The sequence below is a fragment of the Zea mays genome, chromosome 1 (assembly GCF_902167145.1).
Source record: "Zea mays cultivar B73 chromosome 1, Zm-B73-REFERENCE-NAM-5.0, whole genome shotgun sequence".
NCBI lineage: Eukaryota > Viridiplantae > Streptophyta > Magnoliopsida > Poales > Poaceae > Zea > Zea mays.
The window spans coordinates 117,439,829-117,465,470 of NC_050096.1; the positions used below are offsets into that span (position 1 = coordinate 117,439,829).

A 25,642-nucleotide genomic window follows, 5' to 3' on the forward strand; every position below is an offset into this window, starting at 1 on the left:
ATGTAGTATGACTTGGGGGTTGTAACGTGTTGCTTAATGGCGTGGTCGTATCATCCTCCTCCCCTTGAAAAGGAGTCGTCCTCGACTCTAAAGTGTCTTTACTCGTATATGGTAAGAGGTCAGCAACATTGAACATGTTGCTCACCCCATAGCTTGGTGGAAGATCTATCTTGTATGCATTATCATTGATCTTGGCAAGAACACAAAATGGACCATCCCCTCATGGCATAAATTTGGATTTGCGCTGATCAGGAAAATGCTCCTTGCGCAAGTGGATCTAAACCAAGTCCCCCGTTTCAAATACCACTTTCTTCCTATGCTTGTTCATGCTTGCAGCCTTGCGCACTGCTTTGAGCTCAATTGCTTCCTTGGTCTTCTCATGTATCTTTTTATGTATGCAACACGCTTGGAAGCTTCCATATTGGTTCTTTCCTGCAATGGAAGGGGCAACAAATCTATCGGAGCAATAGGTTTGAACCCATATACAATTTCGAAGGGGCATAAATTAGTTGTAGAATGTACTGCCCTGTTATAAGCAAACTCAACGTGTGACAAACAGTCCTTCCAATCCTTCAAGTTCTTCTTTACCATTGTTCGCAGCAGCATTGACAATGTACGATTCACCACTTCAGTTTGTCCATCAGTTTGAGGGTGGCATGTGGTGGAGAACAAAAGTTTAGTCCCAAGCTTTGCCCACAATGTTTTCCAAAAATAGCTCACAAACTTCACATCACGGTCAGATACAATGGTCTTGGGCACTCCATGTAGCCTCAAGATTTCTCAGAAAAACAAATTGGCAACATGTGAAGCATCGTCGCTCTTGTTGCATGGAATAAAATGCGCCATTTTTGAAAATCTATCAACCACAAAAAAATAGAATCTCTCTTTTTTTGAGTCCTTGGCAGCCCTAAAATAAAATCCATGCTTATGTCTTCCCAAGGAATTTTAGGAGCAGGTAAAGGAGTATATAAACCATGAGGGTTCAGTTTTGACTTAGCTTTATGATAGGTGACACAACGCTCCACAAATCTGATGACGTCTCTCCTCATCTTGGGCCAATAGAAATTATCACTGAGCAGTTCATAAGTCTTCTTTTGTCCAAAATGACCTGTTAGACATCCTCCATGTGACTCATGCAATAAAAGCAATCTAACTGAAGAATTTGGTACACAAAGTTTGTTAGCTCTAAACAAAAATCCATCATGTATATGATATTTTTCCCAACCTTTTCCATCTTTATAATGATTGTATGGCTCTGAAAATTCAGGATCATCATTATACATTTCTTTCAAATTTTCAAGACCTAAAACTTTTACCTCTCGTTGATTCAACAACACATTCCTTCGAGACAAGGCATCAGCGACCACATTGTCCTTACCTTTCTTATATTTCACAATGTATGGAAATGTTTCGATAAACTCAACCCATTTGGCATGGCGACGGTTCAGTTTGGCTTGCCCTTTCAAATACTTCAAAGCTTCATGATCAGAATGAATAACAAACTCTTTTGGCCATAAGTAGTGCTGCCATGTTTCAAGCGTTCGAACCAAAGCATACAATTCTTTGTCATACACAGAATAATTTAATTGAGCACCTCCCAATTTTTCACTAAAATATGCTACAGGTTTTCCTTGTTGCATTAAAACTCCTCCTATCCCAATCCCACTAGCATCACATTCTACTTCAAAAGTTTTAGTGAAGTCAGGAAGAATAAGTACAGGTGCTTCAGTCAAACGTTTCTTCAATTCTTGAAAAGCATCTTCTTGTGAGTTTCCCCATTTAAATTCAACACCTTTCTTTGTCAATTCATTTAAAGGGGAAGCAATGGTACTGGAATCTCACACAAATCTTCTATAAAAACCAGCAAGACCATGAAAACTTCTTACTTGACTTACATTCGTTGGAGCTGGTCAATCCTTGATTGCTTTCACCTTGGATTCATCCACCTCTATTCCTTTTGCTGAAACAACAAAGCCAAGAAACACAACATGGTCTGTGCAAAAACTGCACTTCTCAAGATTAGCAAATAATTTCTCCTTTCTAAGCTCATCTAAAACTTGTAGAATGTGTTTCATATGTTCATCAAAAGACTTGTTGTAAATTAGAATATCATCGAAGTAGACAACAACAAATTTTCCAAAGAAAGTTCTTAAGACATGGTTCATTAATATCATAAAAGTACTAGGAGCATTAGTCAACCCAAAGGGCATCACTAACCATTCATACAACCCAAATTTTGTTTTAAATACAGTCTTCCATTCATCTCCAGTTTTCATTCTTATTTGATGGTATCCACTTCTCAAATCAATTTTAGTAAAAATTGTGGAACCACTTAATTCATCAAGCATATCATCTAGTCGTGTAATAGGATGGAGATAGCGAACGATAATATTATTTATAGCTCTACAATCAACACACATCCTCCAAGATCCATCTTTCTTAGGTACTAAAATCACAGGAACAGCACAAGGGCTTAAGCTTTCACGAACAAAACCTTTATCAAGAAGTTCTTGCACTTGCCTTTGTATTTCCTTGGTTCCTTTAGGATTGGTTCGATATGGTGGACGGTTAAGAAGTGCAGCCCCTGGAATAAGATCGATTTGATGCTCAATCCCTCGAATTGGAGGTAGTCCCGCCGGTGTTTCCTGTGGAAACACGTCCTCGAAGTCCTGCAAAAGATCAGCCACAACACTAGGAAGAGATGTTATGTCGTTAGGAGAAATCAAAACATCTTTGCTCACAAGCACAAAGAGCACTTGATATGGGTTGTTCCTCACTTCTCTCAGCTCAGATTTTGTGGCTAGCATAACTAGATGTTCTCCCTCTTCCTTCTTTTTATCTCTTGAATTTGGTTTGTAGCACTCACTCACCGAATTGTGGATGGCACTCAATTTCTTTTGCTCTTCTCCTCCTTTACTTGCTGCACTAATTTCAGTTTTCTTTTGTAAGTGTTCAGCCATGATTTGTTGAGGGGTCATAGGCTTGAGTACAAACTTTCTCCCTTTCAGATCTAGCATGTACTGATTTGTTCTTTCACAATGCTGAGAATATCGATCATATTGCTAAGGTCTTCCTAACAGCATGTGACACACAGACATGGGTGCAACATCGCACTCCACTGTGTCAACATACTCTCCAATCTTGAACGGAACTTTCACCTTATAACCAATCTTGATATCTCCCGATTCATTCAACCATTGGACATGATATGGATGAGGGTGTCGCTGCAACTTCAAACCAAGCTTTTCAACCATCTCACGACTTACAAGATTATGGCAGCTCACTCCATCAATGATCACCTTTACTACTTTGTCTTGCACTTTTGCTCGCGTTTGAAAAAGATTATGTCGCTGTCCAATTTCAGCTTCTTTCATTTGAACACTCAAGATTTGTGTAACCACAAGAGTAGTACCATGCTCAAATTCACATCCAGTATGTTCCTCAATTTTATGAGTGTCATCTACATTTCCTGCTTTAGATTCCTCTTCACTAGCTGATGTATAATCTCCATCATCATTCACAAGGATCACACGATTATTTGAACACTCCTTTATGACTGACCACGACCTCCACACTTGAAGCACTGAATACCACTACTCTTGGCTATTGAACCCACTGATGTTGAAGTGGATGCTGCTGGTTTATAACCTGTGCTTGGAGCAGCATCGTTCTTTCCACTAGAATTGCCTTGAATATTGGTTCACAAGCGTCCAGTTGAACCTTTTGTCGCTGAGGATGCAACAGTAAACCTTGAGATTGATTTGCTTCCTCCAGTCATGGTTCGTGCACCATATGACAAGGGCTTGCTACTCTTAGAATCTTGTTGCAGCTGGCGTTCAGCTTTGGTGGCTTGATGTACCAAATCAATAAGACTTTGGTACGGCTGAAACTCAACAATACGCTGAATGCTGCGGTGTAACCCAGCCATGAAACATGCAATGGTCTGCTCTTCGTCTTCATACACATTGGCTCTAATCATGGCCTTCTCCATCTCCTTATAATACTCCTCAATAGAGAAACTTCTCCATCTCCTTATAATACTCCTCAATTTATTAATCATGGCCTTCTCCATCTCCTTATAATGCTTCGGCACAAAATGAATTCTCATTTCTCACTTCATCTCTTGCCAAGTAACAATAGGGTCCTCTCCATCTTCTTCACGATCACGAAGAAGTTGCTCCCACCAAATCAGAGCATATCCTTCAAACTCAAGAGATGCCATTGCAAGTTTCTTCTCCTCTGAATAATTATGTAGGCAGAAGATTTTCTCCACCTTCAATTCCCATGTGAAATAATCTTCAGGATCAGATCTACCATCAAATTTTGGAATGGTAAACTTAAGTTTCCCAAATCTCTCTTCTTGGTTGACTCCTCTATGACAACGACGACCATAGCGATGTTGGGACAGATCATCATCATCCCCCAATTCAGATTCTTCATTGTCATCATTTCCTCGATTCCGCCCTCTTCCTCAACCACATGCAGCACCTTGATTCCTCCTCCCATGTTCACTTGCTCTTCTAGAATAATTTCCTTCACCTTCATCCCCATCTTCATCATGGTTTCTTGCACCATCAGGGAGTCGACGACGACCTCTGATTTCAGCCATAAGTGTCTGAAGATCTTGTGCCAACCGATCTTGCTTGTCTTCTATGCTTTATTTGAGCTCATTGAATTGTATCATGGTGACACATTCTTCAATCTCAGCATTGGGATCCATCTTCCTGCGAAATTAGTGGCGACAAGGCAACAAATATAGGTGGAATATGAAGCTATATAGAATCTCACAACCTCACCACTCTTACCAACCAAAGCTCTTATGAGGTCCTTGCGGGTTGCAAGAAAATGTGTGGTGGTAACAAGAAAGTGGTGGTTAAGCGAATACAAGACCAGAGTACCAATTACGATGGCTTATATGTGGAGCTTGGTGGGGAATAATAAACAAGGGATGCAATCTGAATCCTAGTTGTTGTAAAGTTATATAACCATCCAACTAGAAGTTTCCTGCCTAGTGCTGACCACAAGATACGAGTGATGTAAATAGATCAAACACACGCGCAAGAAATTTCAGATTTGATGCAAACAATGAGTATGATTGGAATGCAAGTGTTGCAATCAGATCCAACCAAAATTTTGCACCAAATGACAATAGCAAACTGGTTGAACAACTTGATAAAACTTTTAGTACTTGACTTTCAGCACTTGTGCACATAAACAAACTGATTGTTCTACTTTTCTTTCACAACTTTTTTCAACACTTTTTTTATGCCCTCTTTCTTCTCTCTTTTTTTGATACCTTTTTTTATAGAACTAAACACAGAGATCAGATATGATATTGCACACTTTATAATAACTTACAAGGAACTCAACCAGTAGCTATAGTAGAGAGGATCAAAGTTAACACGAAGCAAATGATGAGTTTTTTTTTCAGATTTTTCTTTTTGTGGATATTTTTAGATATATATATATATAAATATAAGAGGTTCAAAGGGAACACAAAGGTTAGAGTGACCAGCAACTAAAAAAAGACTCTAAGGACTGAAACTTAACAGAACTCGCTAGAACGACAGATTGAAACAAAGGGCTATGGCAAAAATATTTTATGGCTTTTTGGTGGATAGGATGAACACAAAATAGATGTAGCTAGGGGTAAAGAGTCCTACTGTGGCAACTGAGGCTTTGATACCAGATGATGCGTCACGATACCCGATCTTCACGATGTAGGATCAATCTTCAGATAACTAGCTTCGAAGAAGCCAAGATAACTTGCTGCAAGCAGCGATAACTAGTGCAACCTGACAAATAAAACTCGAAGCCGACCACCGTCTTTGACCGGCAACCTGAATCGAGCATTCACCCAACCACACTCTCAAAGAACCAACCAACACAACCTACAATCAATCGAGGAGACCTCGAAGGGAGTAGGAGCACCACTTGGGAGCGGATGAAGCCGCTGCTTCTGCAATCCCACGAAGGAATTCACAAGAGCAAAGGGGTAGAGATCACTCTCAATATTTGTTAGCACATAGCTGAACAAAAGGGTTCTATTTTTAGATTATCCAAAGCTACCTTACATCATAGACATAGGGGGTATTTATACTAGTAACAGCCAGCCTTAGAGAGGTATAAACACGAAACAAAAGTATTTTCACGTGCTAATGTGAAGGAGCCTCTTTGGGAGTTCTGCAGAGCTGATTTCCGTGTGGTTGTTTGACTTCTGCGCAACCTTTAGTATTTTGATAATAACTTCTCCTAGGAATCTCCAAATGACGTGGGGCTGTATGCGTTGGAAAGCTGACTTGATAAGCTTTCTCACCATATATAGCATGCATAATGAAACTTCATAGAATGATGCAGTTTAATACGAAAACTTGGTCATCAAATAGACTGTTAACCTTCTGACCAGTCAGCACTAAAGTAGGTCGGCTGCCTTTCTGGTAGATTTGATTAAGTCGGCCTTAGAAGCATTGGAAACTAGACTTCAAGAGCTTTCCAAAAAGTACTTATGGGCCTTCATAGCTTTTGGGAATCAAAAGATATGACTGTTTCTTCTGTATGGTTCTGTTGCGCTGGACTGACTCAGACATAGCTCTTCTTGCTGATTCGCCCTTGATATGTTTTGTCCTTCCTCTTTGGTGAACCTAAGTAATATCAACATACACGACTTTGGTAGCATAAAGTTCTCATTAGTGTTTAATTGAAATTCATAAAGTAGCGGGTGCACCTCTTGTTGTAGCTTCTTAGCTCGGCTACGTGTAATTGGTCCATCAAAGACTTGGGTTGGTGATGATGTTAGTTGTACTTGAGTTGATGTAGTATGACTTGGGGGTTGTAACGTATTTCTTAATGGCGTGGTCGTATCACCTTTGCTTCAAGCTCCTTTGTTTTGTGGTCAAAGCGCCGTGAACTTTCGTCCAAAACTGTTCGTGCTTCGTCTAGTTCCTCGCTCAACTTAGTATTTCGGGATCATGCTTCTGCGAGGGAACCTTCGGCTGTTTGCAGTAGGATATCTCTTTCTTTTAGAGAACCTTCAAGTTCCTTGATTTTATCCTCTAAGCCCTTAATTATGACTTCGTTTTTTCTATCTTTAGAATCCTGCTGCATTTTCAATGCCTTACTTAACAACATGCTCTACAAAACAAAGGTAAAATTAGAACACTCAATCCACCACGAAGGCAATAAAAATCTATATGAAGGTCTCACCTTAAAGTTGGAATAAAATAGGCTACCGACAATGTGTTGCCATCAGTAACAGCTAATGTCGGTCTCCAGCTTCGGGAAACCAACACTCTTGGATAGATTGTCGATTATCTTTGCCCCGGCGTGGTCGCGAATGCATCCTAAAATTTCCTCATCAACCCCGCCGAAGAGCAAAGACCTCGGTTGGTAACCGCAAGATATAGCAAATTCTTTCAATTCCAACTTGTCTTCCTCAGACAGTTCCTGACCGCCTAAATGCCGAAGATCAAAATCCCTCTCGTCCGAAGGAGTGTTATCAATTTCCTTTCCTTCATCTGGCACTGCGGCCATGTTTTCTTCTGCAGCTACATTTGTTTCCTCTGCAACCACATCTGCAACCATATCTGACACAAGCCTGTCAACTTCTGACATTGTGGCTGCTAGTTCTTTAGCTTTGGCTTCGCCAGCATCTTCGGCATCTGTAGGAATTGCCGCTTTTGTCGCCGAAGCTGAAGGTGGAGTTTGTTCAATTGCTTGCATTATATTCACAATTCGTCGTTTCTTTTGTCCTTCAATCTTCTCTCCTATAGCCGAGGGCATTTCCTTCCTCTGTAAAAGTTTTGTCAGTTTCGATCCCAGAGGACTTAACAGCTTGAATGGCGGAGAATCAGTCATTACCTTCAAAATTTCAACCACTTCGACAGCAGTCGACGATGGAGGGGTTTTCTCTGCTGCTTCGGCGACCTTCGGTTCAGTAGAGGGTGTTTGGTCAAGCTTCCGCTTCTTAATTGTTGCCTTTGGCTCTGGCGCTGTTTTTGTTTTCTTCAAGGCCTTCTCATCCTCTTTTACTGAGCGGGCAGCCTACCTGCTTAGGATACTAACAACCCTTTTTCTTTTCACACCTCCAGCCCCTTTGTCAAACCTCTCGTAATCTGGGTATTCGAAGTTTAATGCATCCATTACCCGGTTTAGCCTTTGTTTCAGCCGGGTACCAAATGCGATAGTCATAAGCTGGTCCTCCTTCTTCGTATAGTTGCCAAGGATCTCATTGCACATGATTTTGATCATTTCCAGTCATTCATTGCATGATTTCTTGAACTGTTTCTCAAATTTGAAGCGATAGAGGAGCCGGACAAGCTCATACTTTTTCCCCTTCTTCTTCGGCATCCCCCAACCGCTAGAAGTTGGAAATGTTCTATTTGCCAAATATTGTTGCACTAAGTCCCTGGTGCTAATCTCGACAGCTACCACTCTAAATTCAACTTCGACTAGCTGGCACGGGGAGCCAAGTTGCATGTGGCACAAGGACCTTGTCATTCTGAAGCTTAATTTCATCGAACTCATGACCATAGTCATCAATTTTTCTCCCTTTTTCTCATCAGCTTTTTACATAGAACCATTCACTCGTCCACCCAGTCAGCCACTTGGTGCGGTAGCCAATTACCGGAGCCTTAGTATCCTTTCGATACGCAAAGTTATAGCAACCAAAGTTATTATGAAGGCCATCCGCTCTGACGTTCGTCTGGTAGTGTAACTCATGCACTTAGCAGAAACCTTCAGCATTAGCACTCATACCATGGCTTCGGAGAGCCCATATGTAAACACTAAGTCTAACGACGGCATTGGGTGTCAACTGATGAAGATATATTTCAAAATTCTTTAAAACTTCTCCTATCATTTCATGTAAAGGGAACCGAAGCCCTGCCCTAAAGAAGCTCTTGAAAACAACAACTTCGTCCTCTTTTGGCTCCGGAATCACCTCCTCCCCAGCAAAGCGGACAAGCTTACTCTCGTCCTCCCCAAAATAACCTAGCTTTTTCATTATAACCATGACGTCTGCTGTTATAGTGGATTTCCCAAATTCAGTGTGGCTTGGCTTCGACGTTCTTAAAATGTTGTAATCTTCTTCAGCCTCATCATCACTTCCGTCCTTAGTTGCAATCTGCTCAGCTTCGGCAGTTTCACCTACGGAAATAGCTTTTTCCGATGTCACTAGACCTGATCGCCTCATCATTTCTGATATTGGCGCTGTCTCTGTTGCCTCAGCATCGTCTCCCTCGCGTGATACCCTAGCGGTGGACCTTACTCGAGCCATTTTGAGTATTCTGATTCCTTAAAGCCGAAGGTGATTTCGAACGATGAAGCGTGTGACTGCAGCAAACAATCTGAACAAGCTTCGGCTATGGTTAAAAAGTTTAACAACACAATAGTGCAATGACAATGAATGTTGTGGTAACTCCTCACCAACCTGTCTGTTTATATAGTGCTGTAGGGGGAGGAGGCGAACCGCCATACCGCCTACACTAGCTGAGCTGTGGACCGTCCGACGATCGGAATATTTTAATCGTTTCTCGGAAACAAGCTCAGGGAAGGTGTTTTTGGACCTTTGGCATTTCGAAGCCTTCGTGTTTTTCGCGGATCGACCTCATTACGGAAAAACAATCTAGCACCATGAAGGGGCTATTGTTGGGGGTCTTACTCTCCACCGAAGGTCCTCAAGGAAAAACACCTTCGGCAAAATAATACAAAGGCTCCTTAAAGCTACCTTCAGCCTCGGTTTAACCTCTCAAGATAAAGACTCTGCAAAGAGACGACAATGTAGAATGCCAAAGCTCAATAGCTTCGGCGTAGACCAGGTAGAGAAGGAAAAAGGACTAAATGGACCTTATTAGTTTTAGTTGCTTGTAAACAAATGTTTAAGGGCATGGATGTAATTTTACCCGGGTTACGTCCCGTGCCTATAAATAGATGAACAGTACCCTCGTACTGTTCACGCTGGATTGTAATCGCTCCCGCGCCATTCTCGCTCTCTCACCTTCCGACAAGCCGAAGGTATCATTGTAATATGAATATTGTTAATGCTTATTCATGGACAATGAAGATAAAATGAATCATAAATATATAACAAATATTATCTTCATTTTCTTATTTATATTTATTTTTATATTATAAAATAATAAAGGTGTGTCTTCCATGACCTTCGTATGAAGATCATTATATTCGAGAGGAAATAATGCTTCAAAGGACGAAGGTCTTTAACCATTAACAATTGTGTTTTCTTATTCTTAATTTATAGCATTTGAGAACAAGTAAACAACAAGACTTGTATCTTTAATTTATAAACTTGACTTGGGTACAAAATTCACAACAATATTTGAACTCAAATGAAGACTAAAAAATAAAGAGAAAAGGGAAAGCAGAAAAGATAATAAAAGAAAAAAGAAACAGGCGCATTAGGCCGTATCCTCCTCAGCCGGAGCCGGCCCACCTAGAGATGGCAATGGGTACCCGCGACCCGATACCCAATGGGTATTTACTCCATTAGGGTATGTATGTGGGCTAAATTTTCTACCCATGGATCTGTTATTGGGCAAAAATGTTCACCCAATGGGTAAACGGGTATTAGAACGTTCCACCTTCACCCATACCCGTTAACCCGTGGGTATAAAATACCCAATATAAACTTAGCTCAAGCATGAACTTTGACTTTAGTCATCCATGTTTTTTACTATTTAACAACATTTTAGGACATAATGTTATAGAAGGCTTAACGACAATTTAATGACCATATAATGGAACATGTAATGTGCTATGTAGTATTGTCCTAGTGTTACTACTTTATCCAATTATCTTTGGTGTATTGAATGATGGTTAAATGATGCTAAAAATTTTGTAATGATATTTAGATGGATATACTTGACATTTGTATAATATAATATTTTGATAGATATTTAATTTTTATGGGTACGGGTGACCCGATGGGTAACCCATACCCACGTGGGTATGCGTATGGGGGTAAATCCATACCCACCAGTGTATATGGGTGACTCGATGGGATTAATTTTTTGTCACGGATATAAGTATGAAGTAGTAATACCGGTGGGTATTTACCCATTGTCATCTCTAGTCCCCCCGTGTTTGACGTGCACACCAGCCAGCCCAACGCGCTCGTCGCAGCTGCACCAGGGTTGCGCTGACCTGTGGTCCCAACCCGTTAGCCGTCCACCGCCCCGCGTGGCCTTTCTATTGAAGCCGCGGTATCGCGCTGTTGGGTGGGCCTGGGTTGTCAGTCCCTGCCCCAACCATCTCGCCGTCAATGGCGGAACTGCGTCGCGATCTCGGGAGTCTGTTGCTCATTCCCGGGCCGCCCTGCTCCTATATAAGGTGCCATGATCCCGAGTCAACCCTGCTTCCACCCCCGCGAACCTCGCTGTGCAATTACGGTCGTATTGAGAGAAATTCGAGAGAGGGCGCTTGTGCACCGGGACCGCCGTCCCTGCACACGCGATTCATCGGCGCTCCGACCGAGAAGCCAGCCAGGCGATTTTTCACCGCCATGCACCGAGCCTGGGTGTAGCAGAGTTGGGCTCGGGGGAAAGCATTTGGACACCGGGGACACTCACCGGTGTCGGGCGGATCCGACCAACCCACACCTCGCCGGGGGCAAACGTAACCTAGGCTCCAGCACCGGTACGGAACCCCTGTATTTTGTTCTTCTCATCTCTTTCATTGTGTCTACCATATGGGGGCTTGGGATGGGGTGGTTGCGCACCTGCACTTTCTCGCCGGTGTGCACTTCCGCCGCGGCACTGCATGCTGTTGTGGGTAGGCTCGGTCCACCATCGGTTCGTAGGTTTCGTGCCACCACCGAATTCGCACTAGCCCCTTCTTCACGTAGCGCCATGCCGGACTCGGATGGCACTCCTGCGGGTTGGATGGCCTGTCGCTGGCATGGGCACCGACGGGGTGCTTGGTCAGGCCGTCGTGGGCACTGCTGGAGGTTGACGATGGATAAGAAATAGTTGATCTAGTATTCAACGACTGAGATTAGAAGATAGCTTACCTCTTCGTCCAACAGAACCTTGGCCGTAGATCTATAATCCAATGGATGTGAATGAATCTTGGTAATATAGAATTCGAGCCGTCGATCTTGATCCTGCGGCTTCCATCTAATAGCAGTCCAGTCTCCCTTGATTTGTTCTGGGCCGTTCCGATCTAATCTAACGGTCCATCCAACCTCGTACCCCTTCGCGTGCGCCATTTTGCGTAAGAAACCCCGAGGAAAAGATGAATCAACCCGCCATCCTCTGACTGTGGAAAATAAATAAAAGTAGGTCTCTGAAAGTTGTAATTTAAACCCTGTGCTCTCTGGAATTCATGGCCGTAATCCAATCAGTTATTAAATAAGTGAAAATATAATCAAAATGAATTTCTTATATAAAAACAATTCTAGAATCTTGATTAATTTCTAGCAAATTTATTTTAGCTCCTTTTTAATCCATTCCAGTTGCATTAATATTGTTTTAATATTGTCTATCAGTTAATAACTCTATTTTAGCATGAAACCTAGATTAAAATTAATCACTTAGTTATTTTTGTACCAAACACATAAAACCTTCAGAAAATCAAAACTCGAAAATCGTAACTCCGAATTTAGTGATTCTTGTTCCTACGATCTTGTTGCGATGCGTAGAATATTATCATGCAGTATATTACTCAGTTTGGTGTGATGATTAATTTCTCTTGTACCATGTTTGTTTGTATTGTGGCGAGTAGACGAGCAAGGGATTGAGAACCCAGGTGTTCAGCAGGTAGAAGTTGCTGAGCAGGAGCTCATTGAAGGCAAGTTGTGTCCTTGACCACTTTTATTTACCCAATAATGTTCTCTATAATCATTTTGGCATGCATAGGCTTAATTTTGATGGGACCCAATAGGTCACCCTAGTTTGGTCATCTTTACACCTTATTTATCCTTGAACTTTTGGGTAGTCTTTGCTATTGCTATATATGGTTTTGGATGTTGAGATAACTATTACACATGTCATTCTTTATTATTATTGTTCTATTTTTGTTCATGATAAGACTATTATGTTAATTGGAACATGGAGCTTAACTTGAGAAACACGTGCCACCACAAGGGTGGAATGGGACGCCCTTGGCTGACTAATTAGAAAAGCTAGTGGAGTCTACCTTACCCGAAAGGGGCAAGGGCAGTAGGGGAGTTGGCGTGTAGGGAGGTTCTCGGGTTGATTTTGCTACGATGGTGGTCAGACGGGGGATTCTTGCATTGCGCTCCCTAGAAACTGTAGCAAGTTTTTTGAAGCTAGTGGAACTTTGTAAAGGCCTCGTAGTGTTACCCTGCCTCGCTTCCTTGGTAGATGTGTATGGGGCCCGTACAACCCCGTGGCAAATGGGTAACATGACTTAAAGAAATATTTTACTAATTCTAAGTAATTAAGTGCTATACATATGAATACATTTATCATGACTAGTAAAACCTATATTTTTAATCCGACCGAAAATATGTGGCCTAGTATTTCTTCTACTTTCTTATATTAATAAAATTATACTTAAATCACTACTAACAAATATTGTTCCATGTTAAAGCGAAGTTAGCCGTAAACGTTTCTAGTATGTAAATCACCAAGTTAGTGAATAGTGACATTATTTATTTTTTTGAAATATAAAATAGTACTCATGTCCAAAATATTGTTGCAGGGTAGTTCATGATTTAGTGTGTTCATCGGGGTCTCTTTTGAATAATTTCTAAACTGAAAATCTCGGAATTAATTTCATTTACACGCAGGGACTAAAATGCAAAATGTGCTTCTTCTACCTTGAGCTCTTGCTCACGCTCCAATTGCCTTGTTCAGCAAAGTCTGAAAGATGGGAAAGTTGTGGCTCTGTAATTGGTAGTTCAAGGGTCCAATCAATCCTTCCAAGAAATGTTCTTGACGCTTCTCGTTAGTGTCCACTTCCTCTAGGGCGTAACATGAAAGCTGGGTGAAGCGATCACGGTACTCACTAACAGTCATGTTCCCTTATGTGAGGGAAAGGAACTCCTTCTTGAGCTTCATTATTCCCGAGGGAATATGGTGAGCATGGAAGTTCACTTGGAATTCCTGCCAGGTTATGGCATCAGCATTGGCATGTGCCGCGATGAAGGCATCCCACCAATCGGACGCGGCACCTTCGAGTCTTCCAGAAGCGTACAAGACCTTCTCTTGGTCATTGCACTGGGTGATATCTAACTTCTTTGCAATGACCTTAAGCCAATCATCGGCATCCAAAGGGTTTACTACATGAGAGAAAGCAGGCGGGTGATGACTCATGAAGTCCTGGTGCTTGTCTCTAGCTTGGGGTGCATGTTGTTGTTGTTGTTGGTATTGTTGGTTCTATTGATTTTGCTGAATTTGCTGCACCGAAGCTGTGAGTCCTTGCAGAAGTTGCATCTGCGCTGCGATGAATTGATCCATAGTAGGGTTGGGTGGTGGTGGTGGCAACTGTTGACCACACTGGTTCTGATGGATATTGGGACCTGATCGAGTGTTCACCATCTGGTTGGTTAGAAAGTGCAATCCCAGGGTAAGGGAGGAGTAGAAAAGATTCTAGGGGGAATAGCTTATTATTAATGTTAAGTTTATTATTATTATTATTATTATTATTATTATTATTATTATTATTATTATTATTATTATTATTATTATTATTATTTTATGCTCTTATGGCCATCATTCCATAAGACCATTGCACTCAAGCAAAACTCCAAATCAAACATTTCAAACAACATCATCACATGGTTGTTATTATTATAAGTGTAATAATAGAAACGTGTTCTTCGTCTAACGCGAAATCTAACTTATTACAACACAATTGAAGAATTTAAAGTAGACTAGTGATGGATCCTGGTTCTCCATAGTAGATCCTCTTGCGGAGAGGGGATAACGCCATGGCAGGGACTTGAACTTTAGGGGGATTCCTTCCATCTAGCTGAGCTTCCAGGGCTGTGATCCTTGCGTGTGCATCCTCCAGCTCCAAGTGTACCCTAGAGAGGTCCAGGGTAACACTATCCAAGTCGGTGTTAAGATCTGCCACCACACCAGCTAGGGTGTTGAGGCGATCTTCTCCAGCTCCACCTGGAACAATGCTGGTATGGCTTTCTCCACGAATACGCAGAGGAAGATGCCTGTACTTTGTGTTGTGCAGCTGCTGCCGGTAGGTGTGGCTGAGGGACCACAGAGTTTGCGTAGCAGCATCGCTAACCGAAGCAGCGTAGGTGGATAGCGGCGTCAGAGACTCGTGAGCTGACAGAGTCCTGAACGCTCTATCACCTGCATCCATCACCCTAACATGAATGCAAGTGATGTAGTAGCAAGACCGAGGAGGCTCGTACACTCGCGTTGTCTCATACAGGGGTCGGACGTAGGTTCCCAACGCATGCAGAACATCCTGCAGTAGGTTAGGGAAGTGCCCTGTCTCGAATATTGAGGTATAATGTTCAGTGACAGGCCACAACCCCACGTAGTGGTCCTCCTATTCTTTGTTGGCTTCCTCGTTGATGTTTTCCTCATCTTCTTCTTCGTCTTCGTCATCTTCATCATCGTCACCAGAGTCGTCCGGGTCATCGCCACCGGGAGCAGGGGCTTGGACTACTGGTGCTGGCGGTGCTGAAGCTGGCGATCCAGCTGCGAAGGCTAGTGATTCTGCCAACGGGGTGGGCGTAGGCAGAAACTCCTTCGAGCTGTCCTCTAGAATGACTCCGTTCTCCACACGAATGCGAGGGAGATCCATAGGGATTTCCTCGACTACCACTGGGTAGACAAGAACTTGCCATGGCAGAGGGATGTAGTTGGTGTTGATCCGAGTGGTTTGGATAGTACGAACCATCTACAAGAGAAAATGTCAACTTAGCTGAATTTTAAGGAGGTAAGATTAATAAAATAATTTTGTAAGAACAAAATAAGCATGTTTTGAACAAACTAGGCTGTCCATTTCTAACTAGTCTAACGACCTAGAGTCAGCATAGCTTTGATACCACTTCTGTCACACCCGGTTCTGGGGGGAAAACCGAATGCATAGCATATGTGGGCTAGGATCCATTTTCCACACATATGTTGACGTCACAAGTGTAATATATCAAAAGACAATGTAATAAAGGAGTAAAGAGAGTAGAGTAACTTTATTACATCATCCAGAATATTGTATCTTAACAAGTATCATAATCAAAGTACGGCGGAATTAAACATGGACACTCTTCCACAGGAAGGTGACTGGCGCATCGTTAGACTCAAAACTCATCAACGTCATCTGCGAAGTCTTCGTCATCACCCTCTAATCAAAATATTAGCAAGGGTGAGCTTAGTTATGGTCGGAGCTCATCAAGTGGGGGAAATAATGCAAAGTTAACAAGGTAGGCTATGGATAAGCGGTAAGCATTTTAGTTGGTCAATATTTTATTAGCAACACCTGTCTTACTAATAAGTGTGTATCCCAAATATCTCAATTAATCAAAGGCATAAGATTATATCAAAAAAACTTAAGTGAAATCACTTAAGCAAACCATTGGTAGATCATCAGATCACGATTTATTTTCCATCTTTAAGTTCAATTATCATGTGAGGGTCCAAGTTGCTCTTAACCGTGAGCACGGCTGACATATCAGTTTTACACTCTGCAGAGGTGGTACAACTTTACGCACAAGCCATGTATCCCATCTAGCCTGGGTTGATCGGACCCGTAAACACTACCGAGGTGAATGGCTAGGGATCCATTATGAGGCTTTCACAAAATATCCTTAGTACAAAGCCACCCGCTAAGGTTTCCAGGTCAGTGTTGATGGCCCTCTGGGTGAGGTAACTTAGCCAAGACTACCACCCCATGTTAACATGAGCTGCCACCAAACCACTGTCGCCCCCTCTTGCCCATCTTTCAGGTAGGGTTGCTAAGCACTAAGTCTATAGAGCTAGTTACCAAAGCCAGAGCCATTATAACACTCATGGTTGCACTATTATCCTAGGTGGTCACTCCATGTTCCATTTAATACAAAATGTTCTTGTTTAAACCATCAGGTTAACATCATAAATAAAACTTCATATCTGGAACATAGTATCATTAAAAGAGTGACATCATATTTATCAAGTTGAGCAAATAGCAAAAATTGCTAAGCAAAGCATTTATCCTAGGGTAATTCAAGGAATAGGGTTGGTAATTCTAGGAAATCTTTATTTAGGCAAATCCCATCAAATTATGCAATATATCCAAAAAGTAAACATTATTATATACATTATTTGGGTATAAATAGAAATACAGAGGGAGAATCCACTTGCCTTGCACGAAAGTGTCCTGTGGGACGTCCTCGAACGAGTTTGGTTCGTCTACCTTAGGGTCAACTTCTAGCATCGATTTGCGTATCGTACATACAAAAGAATACATACGCCAAATAAATAAACATACACCATTACATGGGTAATCATTCACCATTACATATACATTCATACATCACAAACCTATACTTATAAATATGTTTACAACATATATAAATGTTTGTTAATCCACTATATCTTCCTCTTTTGAGTTATCATTGGTGAAAATATGAGCAGGTGATCATGATGCTAGTTTATTTAGTATAATATAGATAAAATGACTTAACAAATTTTACAGAAAATAATTATTAATTATATTCTTTATTACTTAATAATAGACTTTTGGGTTTTATTCTTTTCTTTCTAAATAGAAATTATACGTACAGCTAAAAATGTTTATTTATAAATCGCCTAACATTAATATTCTAAGAATTAATGTAGAGTACTAATTGGACTTTAGTAATATAATCATGATGATTTTGACATAAAGAAATATTTTACTAATTCTAAGTAATTAAGTGCTATACATATGAATACATTTATCATGACTAGTAAAACCTATATTTTTAATCTGACCGAAAATACGTGGCCTAGTATTTCTTCTACTTTCTTATATTAATAAAATTATACTTAAATCACTACTAACAAATATTGTTCCATGTTAAAGCGAAGTTAGTCATAAATGTTTCTAGTATGTAAATCACCAAGTTAGTGAATAGTGACATTATTTATTTTTTTGAAATATAAAATAGTACTCATGTCCAAAATATTGTTGCAGGGGTAGTTCATGATTTAGTGTGTTCATCGGGGTCTCTTTTGAATAATTTCTAAACTGAAAATCTCAGAATTAATTTCATTTACACGCAGGGACTAAAATGCAAAATGTGCTTCTTCTACCTTGAGCTATTGCTCACACGCAGGAATGGAGATCGACGAGGGGTTCGGCCGAGCAGGGGAGGAGCAGGGGCTCAGTCAAGGAGGGTGAGGCGTGGACGGCGAGGCTCGACGTCGAGCGGGCGCGGTCGACGGCGGAGCTCCGGCGGATCGACGCGACGGCGAGCAAGGAAGAGAGAGGAGAGCGTGAGAAAGCGAGGGAGCTCGGGTAGGGAGAGCCAGGGAGGAATGACCGGCCATCAACGCCATTAATGGCGGCCATTATCGCCATAGAGTGAGGGAGGGTCGAGGGAGAGGGAGAGGGAGAGGAGGAGCCGTCGCGGCGGTTTCCGGCTCGGGGTCGGCTCGGCCGGGGTCGGGCGTGGGGCGGGCGTGCAGCGGCACGACGCGGGTGCGGGGCGCCAGACGGTGGAGGAGCTCAAGAAAGGAGAAGGCCGCGGGGCTAAGGCAGGCCCACGCGCCATAGAAACACTAGAGGGTTTGGGGCGCGCGGCTGATGGGCCTGAGTGGGCCAGTTTCAGACGGCTAGCGTTAAGTCTAGGTTTTTTTTCAATTTCTTTTCTTTTCTACTTAAAAATATAAATAAATATATTTTTAAATAATTCAAAAATCATAATAATTATACCAAAATTATTTATAACCAAAATATTTATTTTTGGACCAATATTTCTATATTAATTAATTGGATTTTCAATATAAAATAAATTCTACTAAACATCCATAAATCAAATATGAGCAAACAAAATTACTCTAAATACAAATAAAAATCAAACACTTGAAAGAAAAATTCATTACCATATTTACCATTAATAATCTAAATGTATTATTTTTAGTTGATGGTTTTGTAGTGTTACATGTATTTATTACCAGTAAAGAGACAAGTTTTAGAAATAACCCCAAGTTATTAACCCCAAGTAATTAGAAGAAATACCAGAATTCATCACTGTAATCATCATCATTAAGCATCGTCATAAAGATAACCAGAGTAACTCTAATCAAAGGAGCTCCCAAGGCTACTCATAATCGTGAGCATGTCTGATATACTAGTGTCTAACCCTCTGGAGAGATAGCACTCTTTACCCATGAGTTGTGATCCCTTCCTAGCCTGGGTTGTATAGACCCGATCTTCACTACCAAGGTGAATGGCTAGGGATTCACTATGTAGCCTTTACAAAGATCCTCCAGAGGTCACAGCTACCCGTTAGGTTTCTCCAGTTTGATAAAACATAGTACCTCTCCCCGTAGCAGGGGTGACTAACAAAAGCGAAGTGAACGAATCTCGGCAACCAGCCTCGATAGAGAAAGTACTGTGCCTGGACCCAATTGATGGCCCGACGGCGAAGCCGACTACACTTCAAGTTCCTCTAATTAATCAGCTAAGGGCATCCCATACAACCCTCATGGTTGTACTATTTTCCCGGGTGGTCATCTGTAACACCCTGAATTTGGGGGTATAAAATTTCTTTCTAAATATCTACCAAATTTAGGTGTTACACTTGTCTCTCTCTCTAGTCTCTCTCTCTTTCTTTTGGCTAGAATTAAGTTAATTAGGAGATGGATTAATTATTTATTTTTTTCAAAACAATGTGAGTCATGAAATGTTGCATCATGCTGAGCTTAAAATATCCTTTGAATTGTTGCACATGTTTGAATTGGTTTGAGTTTGAATATTGGTTTGAATTTGAATTGAAAACCCTAGAAAAAATAAAAAGAAAAGCATTTAGAAAATCCCTGGAAAAGAAAAGGCCATTTCGGCCCAAGTCAGCCCAGCCGGCCCACGCCCGCGCACCAGCCCTCCCTTACAGGCGGTCCCCGCCTATCGGCGCCCTCTCGCGCCCAATCACTCTTCCCCCTCTCCCTCTCGCTGCCCAGTGGGGTCGACCTGTCGGCACCGAACCATTCTCGCTTGTAGCCGCTCTCGCTCGCTGCTCGGTGGGACCTCCCTATCAGCATTTGACCACCCATTTGTCGTTCACTATCGCTGGTCCGCGGACCCCGCCTGTCAACCACTCCCCTCTTTCCAAACCTCCCACCCACGCTCTCTGTCGTGGACGCGCCCATGACCACGCGTTTTTCGGCCATGACCCCCACGTCTGAGCTCTTATCTGCAGCTCACGGTCACTCACTCACTCCACTCGCTTAGTTGCGCCCTCAGCCGAGCACCCTCGCCCTCTCTCTTGCTCTGCGCGCGCGCCCATGGAACTCCATCGAAGGATCGCCACCATTACATGGCCATCGTCGCGCGTCTGTCGCGTCTGTTGCCTTGGTGAGCTTCGCCCCTTCGCCGGCAACACGGGACACCTCCCGATTGGCCTCCAACCTCTCTAATTCGCTAGATCCGCGCTCACTGGCGTCTTCCCCGTGCAGCCGAAGCCCACCATCGTCGACTCGAGCAATCCCTGTGTCCCCGCCGTTGTCCCGGTGCTCTAGAGTTTCCTCTTGAGGTGAGCAACCTCCCCATGCCCCTATTTCTCCTTTTGTCACTCTGGTTTTCATGCGATTGCTCGTCGGAGCAAATCCGCGCCGCCGTTGGGCCGCCCCGCCACGTTATGCGCCCTCTGGTGCCCCCGCGCCGGTGTTGTGCCCACGGTTGAGTTCGCCGTGTCACCCTGAGTGCACTCGAGTCCTTCCCCAACCCCCTAGAGCCTTGTCGTGGATGTTCCCTCGCCTCCAGCGAGACCTCACCGTGGGGACGAGCGGTGCCACCGCACTCAAGACCGGCCGCCCTAACCTTGCTAGCCGTTGGATCCCGAACGTTCATCCGAGATCTGGCGATCTAGGTTTAATTAGGACCAATCTAATCTCAGCCGCCCGTGGTAGATCTGATCGCTTAGATCTCCCCCTCACTCGCGCCTCAGCCGCTGGGCCCGGCCCATCAGTCCTACCTCAGGTCAGTGATGCCCCGAGCCCAACTATCGGCGCTTGCCACGCCCGTGCGCTCGTCTGTGAGATCTAATCTGGGTCGTTGATCGAAGATCAGATGGTCAGTATAGCCCCGTAGCCCTTCGCGTGGTAAAGTTGCTAAAGAAACCCTCGGTTTTCCGAGAATCAACACGCCGTCCTTGGGTTTTGCGCGTAGGCCCCAGGATTCTTATAAACAGACCCCCGGCCTTTTAAATAATCACAGGATTGGACCTAATTTTGTATTTCAAACTTCAAAACTTGTTTATTTCATATCTTTTTCATATGAACTCCAAATTTAGTGATTCAAATTGCAAAATGTTCTTAGGAATATTCTGTGTTCAAATAAATTATGTTCATCCTCTGTCTGTGCATTCTAATTTTATGCCTAGGCTATAGGTTAATTTATGTGATAATTTAATTGTTCAATAAGTCAAATAAAAGGAAAACCCTAGTGGTAAATGAATATTTAATCTTGTGAGATTAATAATATGTAGTATATGAATTTATCCCTGATTTAACTTTTATGTCTCATTAAAATGGGTAGAACCAGATTATGTAATCATGGAGAAAGACAACACTTAGAGAATAACAAACTACTAAATGTGATTAGTTCACCCTATACCCTAAACATCCTTTTGAGTTTATACTTTTCCTTTTGAGATGTGTTCCATTGTTCGTACATGATTGGTGTGCTGTTCATTTGTCATTTTCCAAATGTATTGAATGCATGATCGCTTTATTTAGACAACGAGTAGCGTGTGGTTCCTGAGCGTGTTGCCGAAGATTTTCCTAAGCAACAACCTGGTGAAGGCAAGTGTCCTTTGACCTATTATGTCCTACTTACTTTATAATTCACTTCCCACATTACATTATAGAAACCTAAGGATTGACTAGTCTGTATTTACCTTATCCTTGTTTACCTTTTGGGTTATCATGGTTAGCTTTATGCTATTGCTTTACTTTAATCAATGAATATGTTGTGAATACTTATGATACGATGATGTTATCCTGATGATGATCTTGTGATACTTTAGGGGACTCAGGCTGTTTCCTGAGTACCTCTCTGTAAGGACCTGTTCATGGAGTAACCACCCGGGATAACAGTGCAACCATGAGGGTGGAATGGGACACCCTTAGCTGATTAATTAGAGGAACCTGAGGTGTAGTCGGCTTCGCGTAGGGTCATCAATGGGGTCTGGGCACAGTACTTGCTCTACCGAGGCTGGTTGTAGAGGTTCTTTGATTTGGTTTTGTTAGTCACCCTTCCTTTGGGGAGAGGTACTGTGTTTATCAAACCAAAGAAACCTAACGGGCGGCTATGACCTCTGGGAAATCTTTGTAAAGTCTACGTAGTGAGACCCTACTAGGTCACCTTGGTAGTGATCAAAGGAGAGTCATGATCTCTAGGCAGAATGGGAATCACGACTTGTGGGTAAATTGTGCGACCTCTGTAGAGTGTTAGAAACTGGTATATCAGTCGTGCTCACGGTTAAGAGCGGCCTTGGATTCTCTTTGATCAGAAGAATTTCGGTTACTCTTATTATGATGTTTAATGATGATGGTTACAATTATGATCTCTGGTATTTCCTCTTGGAGGGAGTACATTTGGGTAATAACTGGGTTTATTACTAAAACTTGGCTCTACTGATAGTAATAAATACTTGACCAACTAAAAGCAACTGCTTAACCTTAACTCCACATACAGCTAGTCCACTTTAGCCAAATGGGGCATTTGCTGAGTACGTTGATGTGTACTCACCCTTGCTTTAAAAACCACCCGACCCCAGGTTGTCCCCACTATATTCAATGCTCAGGAGGAGATGCTGGCAACATGGAGAACTTTGAGGAGTTTCAGGACTACGACGAGTTCTAGTTATCTTAGTGGCAAACCCCTAATCAGCTGCCTATGAAGGTCTTATCTACTACGTTTTGTAGTCCGCACTTTGCTAATGTTAAATGACTATGTTATAGACTCTGTGGATGTCTTGGACATCTTGATGTAATAAAGTACCTTTCCGCTATTTACTTTGAGCAATGTGTGATGATGTCATATTGTGTAATTGTTGTGTATGTGAGTTTCTAATCTTGGCACGTACATGGTTCACATCTGGTTTTCCTTCCAAAACTGGGTGTCACATAAGTGGTATCAAAGCCTTGCTGACTGTAGGACCGCTAACCTAGACTAGAATGGTCGTCCTAAGGACTATAGACCTCTACCCTTACCTTGACCTTTAGTGTCATTTGAAAAGTTGGTCATCTTGACCAATTCTATGTTATTACTCATCTTACAAAATTTTGTCTCACTTTTCTTTCTGATTACTTGCTGGTCACATAGTTCTACTCTCACTCTTGTGCTTATGATGTCTTTTGTAGGTGACTCGTATTAGATGCACTGCACGTAAGTCAGTTGTTGGGACTCGCTCTCCCTAGCAAGATGATCCAACGGGGGAGTGAGAGCAACGTAAACAAGGTTTCAATTCGAGATGGCAAAAGCTCTGTTAATCTAGCCTCTCAAGGGCACTGTGCGGGGGTATTTATAGGTATCTGAGTGCCCAGCATCCTGAGTTAAGGACTCATGTGCCCTCAGGCGCCTAGGTTATCCCCAGAATATTCCCATAAAGCAGGGTTACAAAGTGTAATTATAGGGAGACCTTTACAAATCAGGCCTGTAATGCGCAGCGGCCACGCAGGGCCTGTTACAATGGGCCAGATCGCACGTGGGCCTCCATTTTGGACGAGGTCGCGAGATGGGACGACCTCGTCACAGGCCTTCGTCCGACGATGCGTGGGACGAAGGGTAAGTCTGCCAGTCGTCTTGTCTCCGTTGGTGCAGCGAGGCTGGCGAAGGCATCGAGCGAAGGGTGGCGTCTTCGCCTTCGCCCCAACATTTGCCCTCCGAGGGACCAGTTCGACTAAGTCATCTGGTGCCGAAGGCATCACTAGATGGTGGAGACGTTGCCCTCGCTCGAAGTGGTTCCACGGGGGTTTTTGACATCACCGTTGATTGACGCCGCACTGTTGGATTGCGGGTTTCCCGAAGCGTCGTGCCCTGTGTATATAAAGGGGGCTTGGGCGGCACGGATTGAAATTTACCTTTCTACGTGCTGCGAAAACCCTAGCCCCACTTTCAAACTGCTCGCTTGCTCGTCTGCCCTCCTTGCTCCTGTTCATCGGAGAACTAGCCCGCGTGAAGCAGACCGCACGCCGCCGTCGACGGTACGTAGCCATGCCGTCTTCCTCCTCGTCTGCTGCGACCACGCTGACGGCCGGGGCGTCTTCTGAAGATCTCTCGGGCACTGTGGCGGCGGCGGAGTTGCGACCAGGTGATACAGTGGAATTCGATGTGTCGCGGATGTCGTTGGCCCGCGTGCAAGATATGCAACGATTGGGGTATTTTGGTGGCGGGGTTGGTCGGGTCCCGGGGGCGGAGGAGGTCCCCGAGCCCAAGGGCGAATTGGTTGTTTTTGTGGCGTTTTTCATCGCCGGACTTCGCCTGCCGGCGCATCGTTTTGTGTTGGAGGTTTTGCAAAAGTTCGAAGTCCAGGTTCATCAGTTGACACCAAACGTCGTGGTAGCGTGGCGAAGTATGTCTGGGCAACAACGTCATATGGCGGCCAGCCTTCGGTGGAGGTCTTCGCCAAGCAATACTGTCTGCACTGGCAGAAGAGAAAAATGGGATAGAAGATTGCGCAATTTGGATCGTGCACTTTCACGCCGAAGTCCGGGAAGACTTCGATGGAAGTTGTGGAGCTGGTCCCCTGTGCCCGGAATAAGTGGGGCAACTGGTGGGACTACTGGTTTTATGTTTCGGAGGCTGAAATCGAGGATCACCTAGGGCTCTCTGCCGCCATTATGTGTTCGCATTATTATGTGGCGTACCCGTCGTTTGAAGTGGCGGAGGATGATGAGAATGAGACGGCCCTTCGGATTGCTGCCCGCACGAGCAGTGGGCGCGATCTGGTTGAGGAATTCATAGGATATGGGGTGTGGCCTTTGGCGCATGGATGGGCGCTGGGCGAAGTATGCCCTCGCGAGATGCCCTCCCTGGGTGGACTGAAGGTGCGAAGTCCGTGTTTTTGCTTTGGATTTGCGAGGGCGGGATCGTGCCGCGGTTGTGCGTGAGGCAGAGGATGGGGCGGTGAGAATTGTTGGGCGCTATGTGCCGAAGACGGAGGCCCAGTGGAGTTGGGATATACGTGAATCCAACAACCGCCTGAATAGGGTCTTTGAGTTGAATTGTTTGCCGTATGGCAGTTACCCTGGGGAGGACGTCGTCGATCGCCGTGGGAAAAAAACAGCGGCTGTGACTGAGGATGACCCCGCGCCGGAGGCCGCCCCAGCCACTAAAAAGAGGAAGCTAGGTACTGCGGTGGGAGAACTGGGGGTCTCCGATAGCTTTGCTATGGAGTTGATGGGAACATGCGCGGCCTCCGGGGAAAGGATGTCTTCGCCCGAACTCCGGGAGTCTTCGACGCGGATGCTGGAGGTTACCGGGGGTCGATGGACCAAGGACGTTCCTATCC

The 25,642-nt window shown here is 43.5% G+C and overlaps 1 long non-coding RNA gene across 1 annotated transcript; it reads left to right on the forward strand.

The window, feature by feature from the left end:
- Positions 1 to 16,219: 16,219 nt before the first annotated feature.
- Positions 16,220 to 23,140, forward strand: LOC111590548 (uncharacterized). The gene is made up of 2 exons (XR_002749661.2): positions 16,220 to 16,369; positions 22,907 to 23,140. It is a non-coding gene; the product is annotated as an uncharacterized lncRNA (long non-coding RNA).
- The last annotated feature ends 2,502 nt before the right edge of the window (positions 23,141 to 25,642 follow it).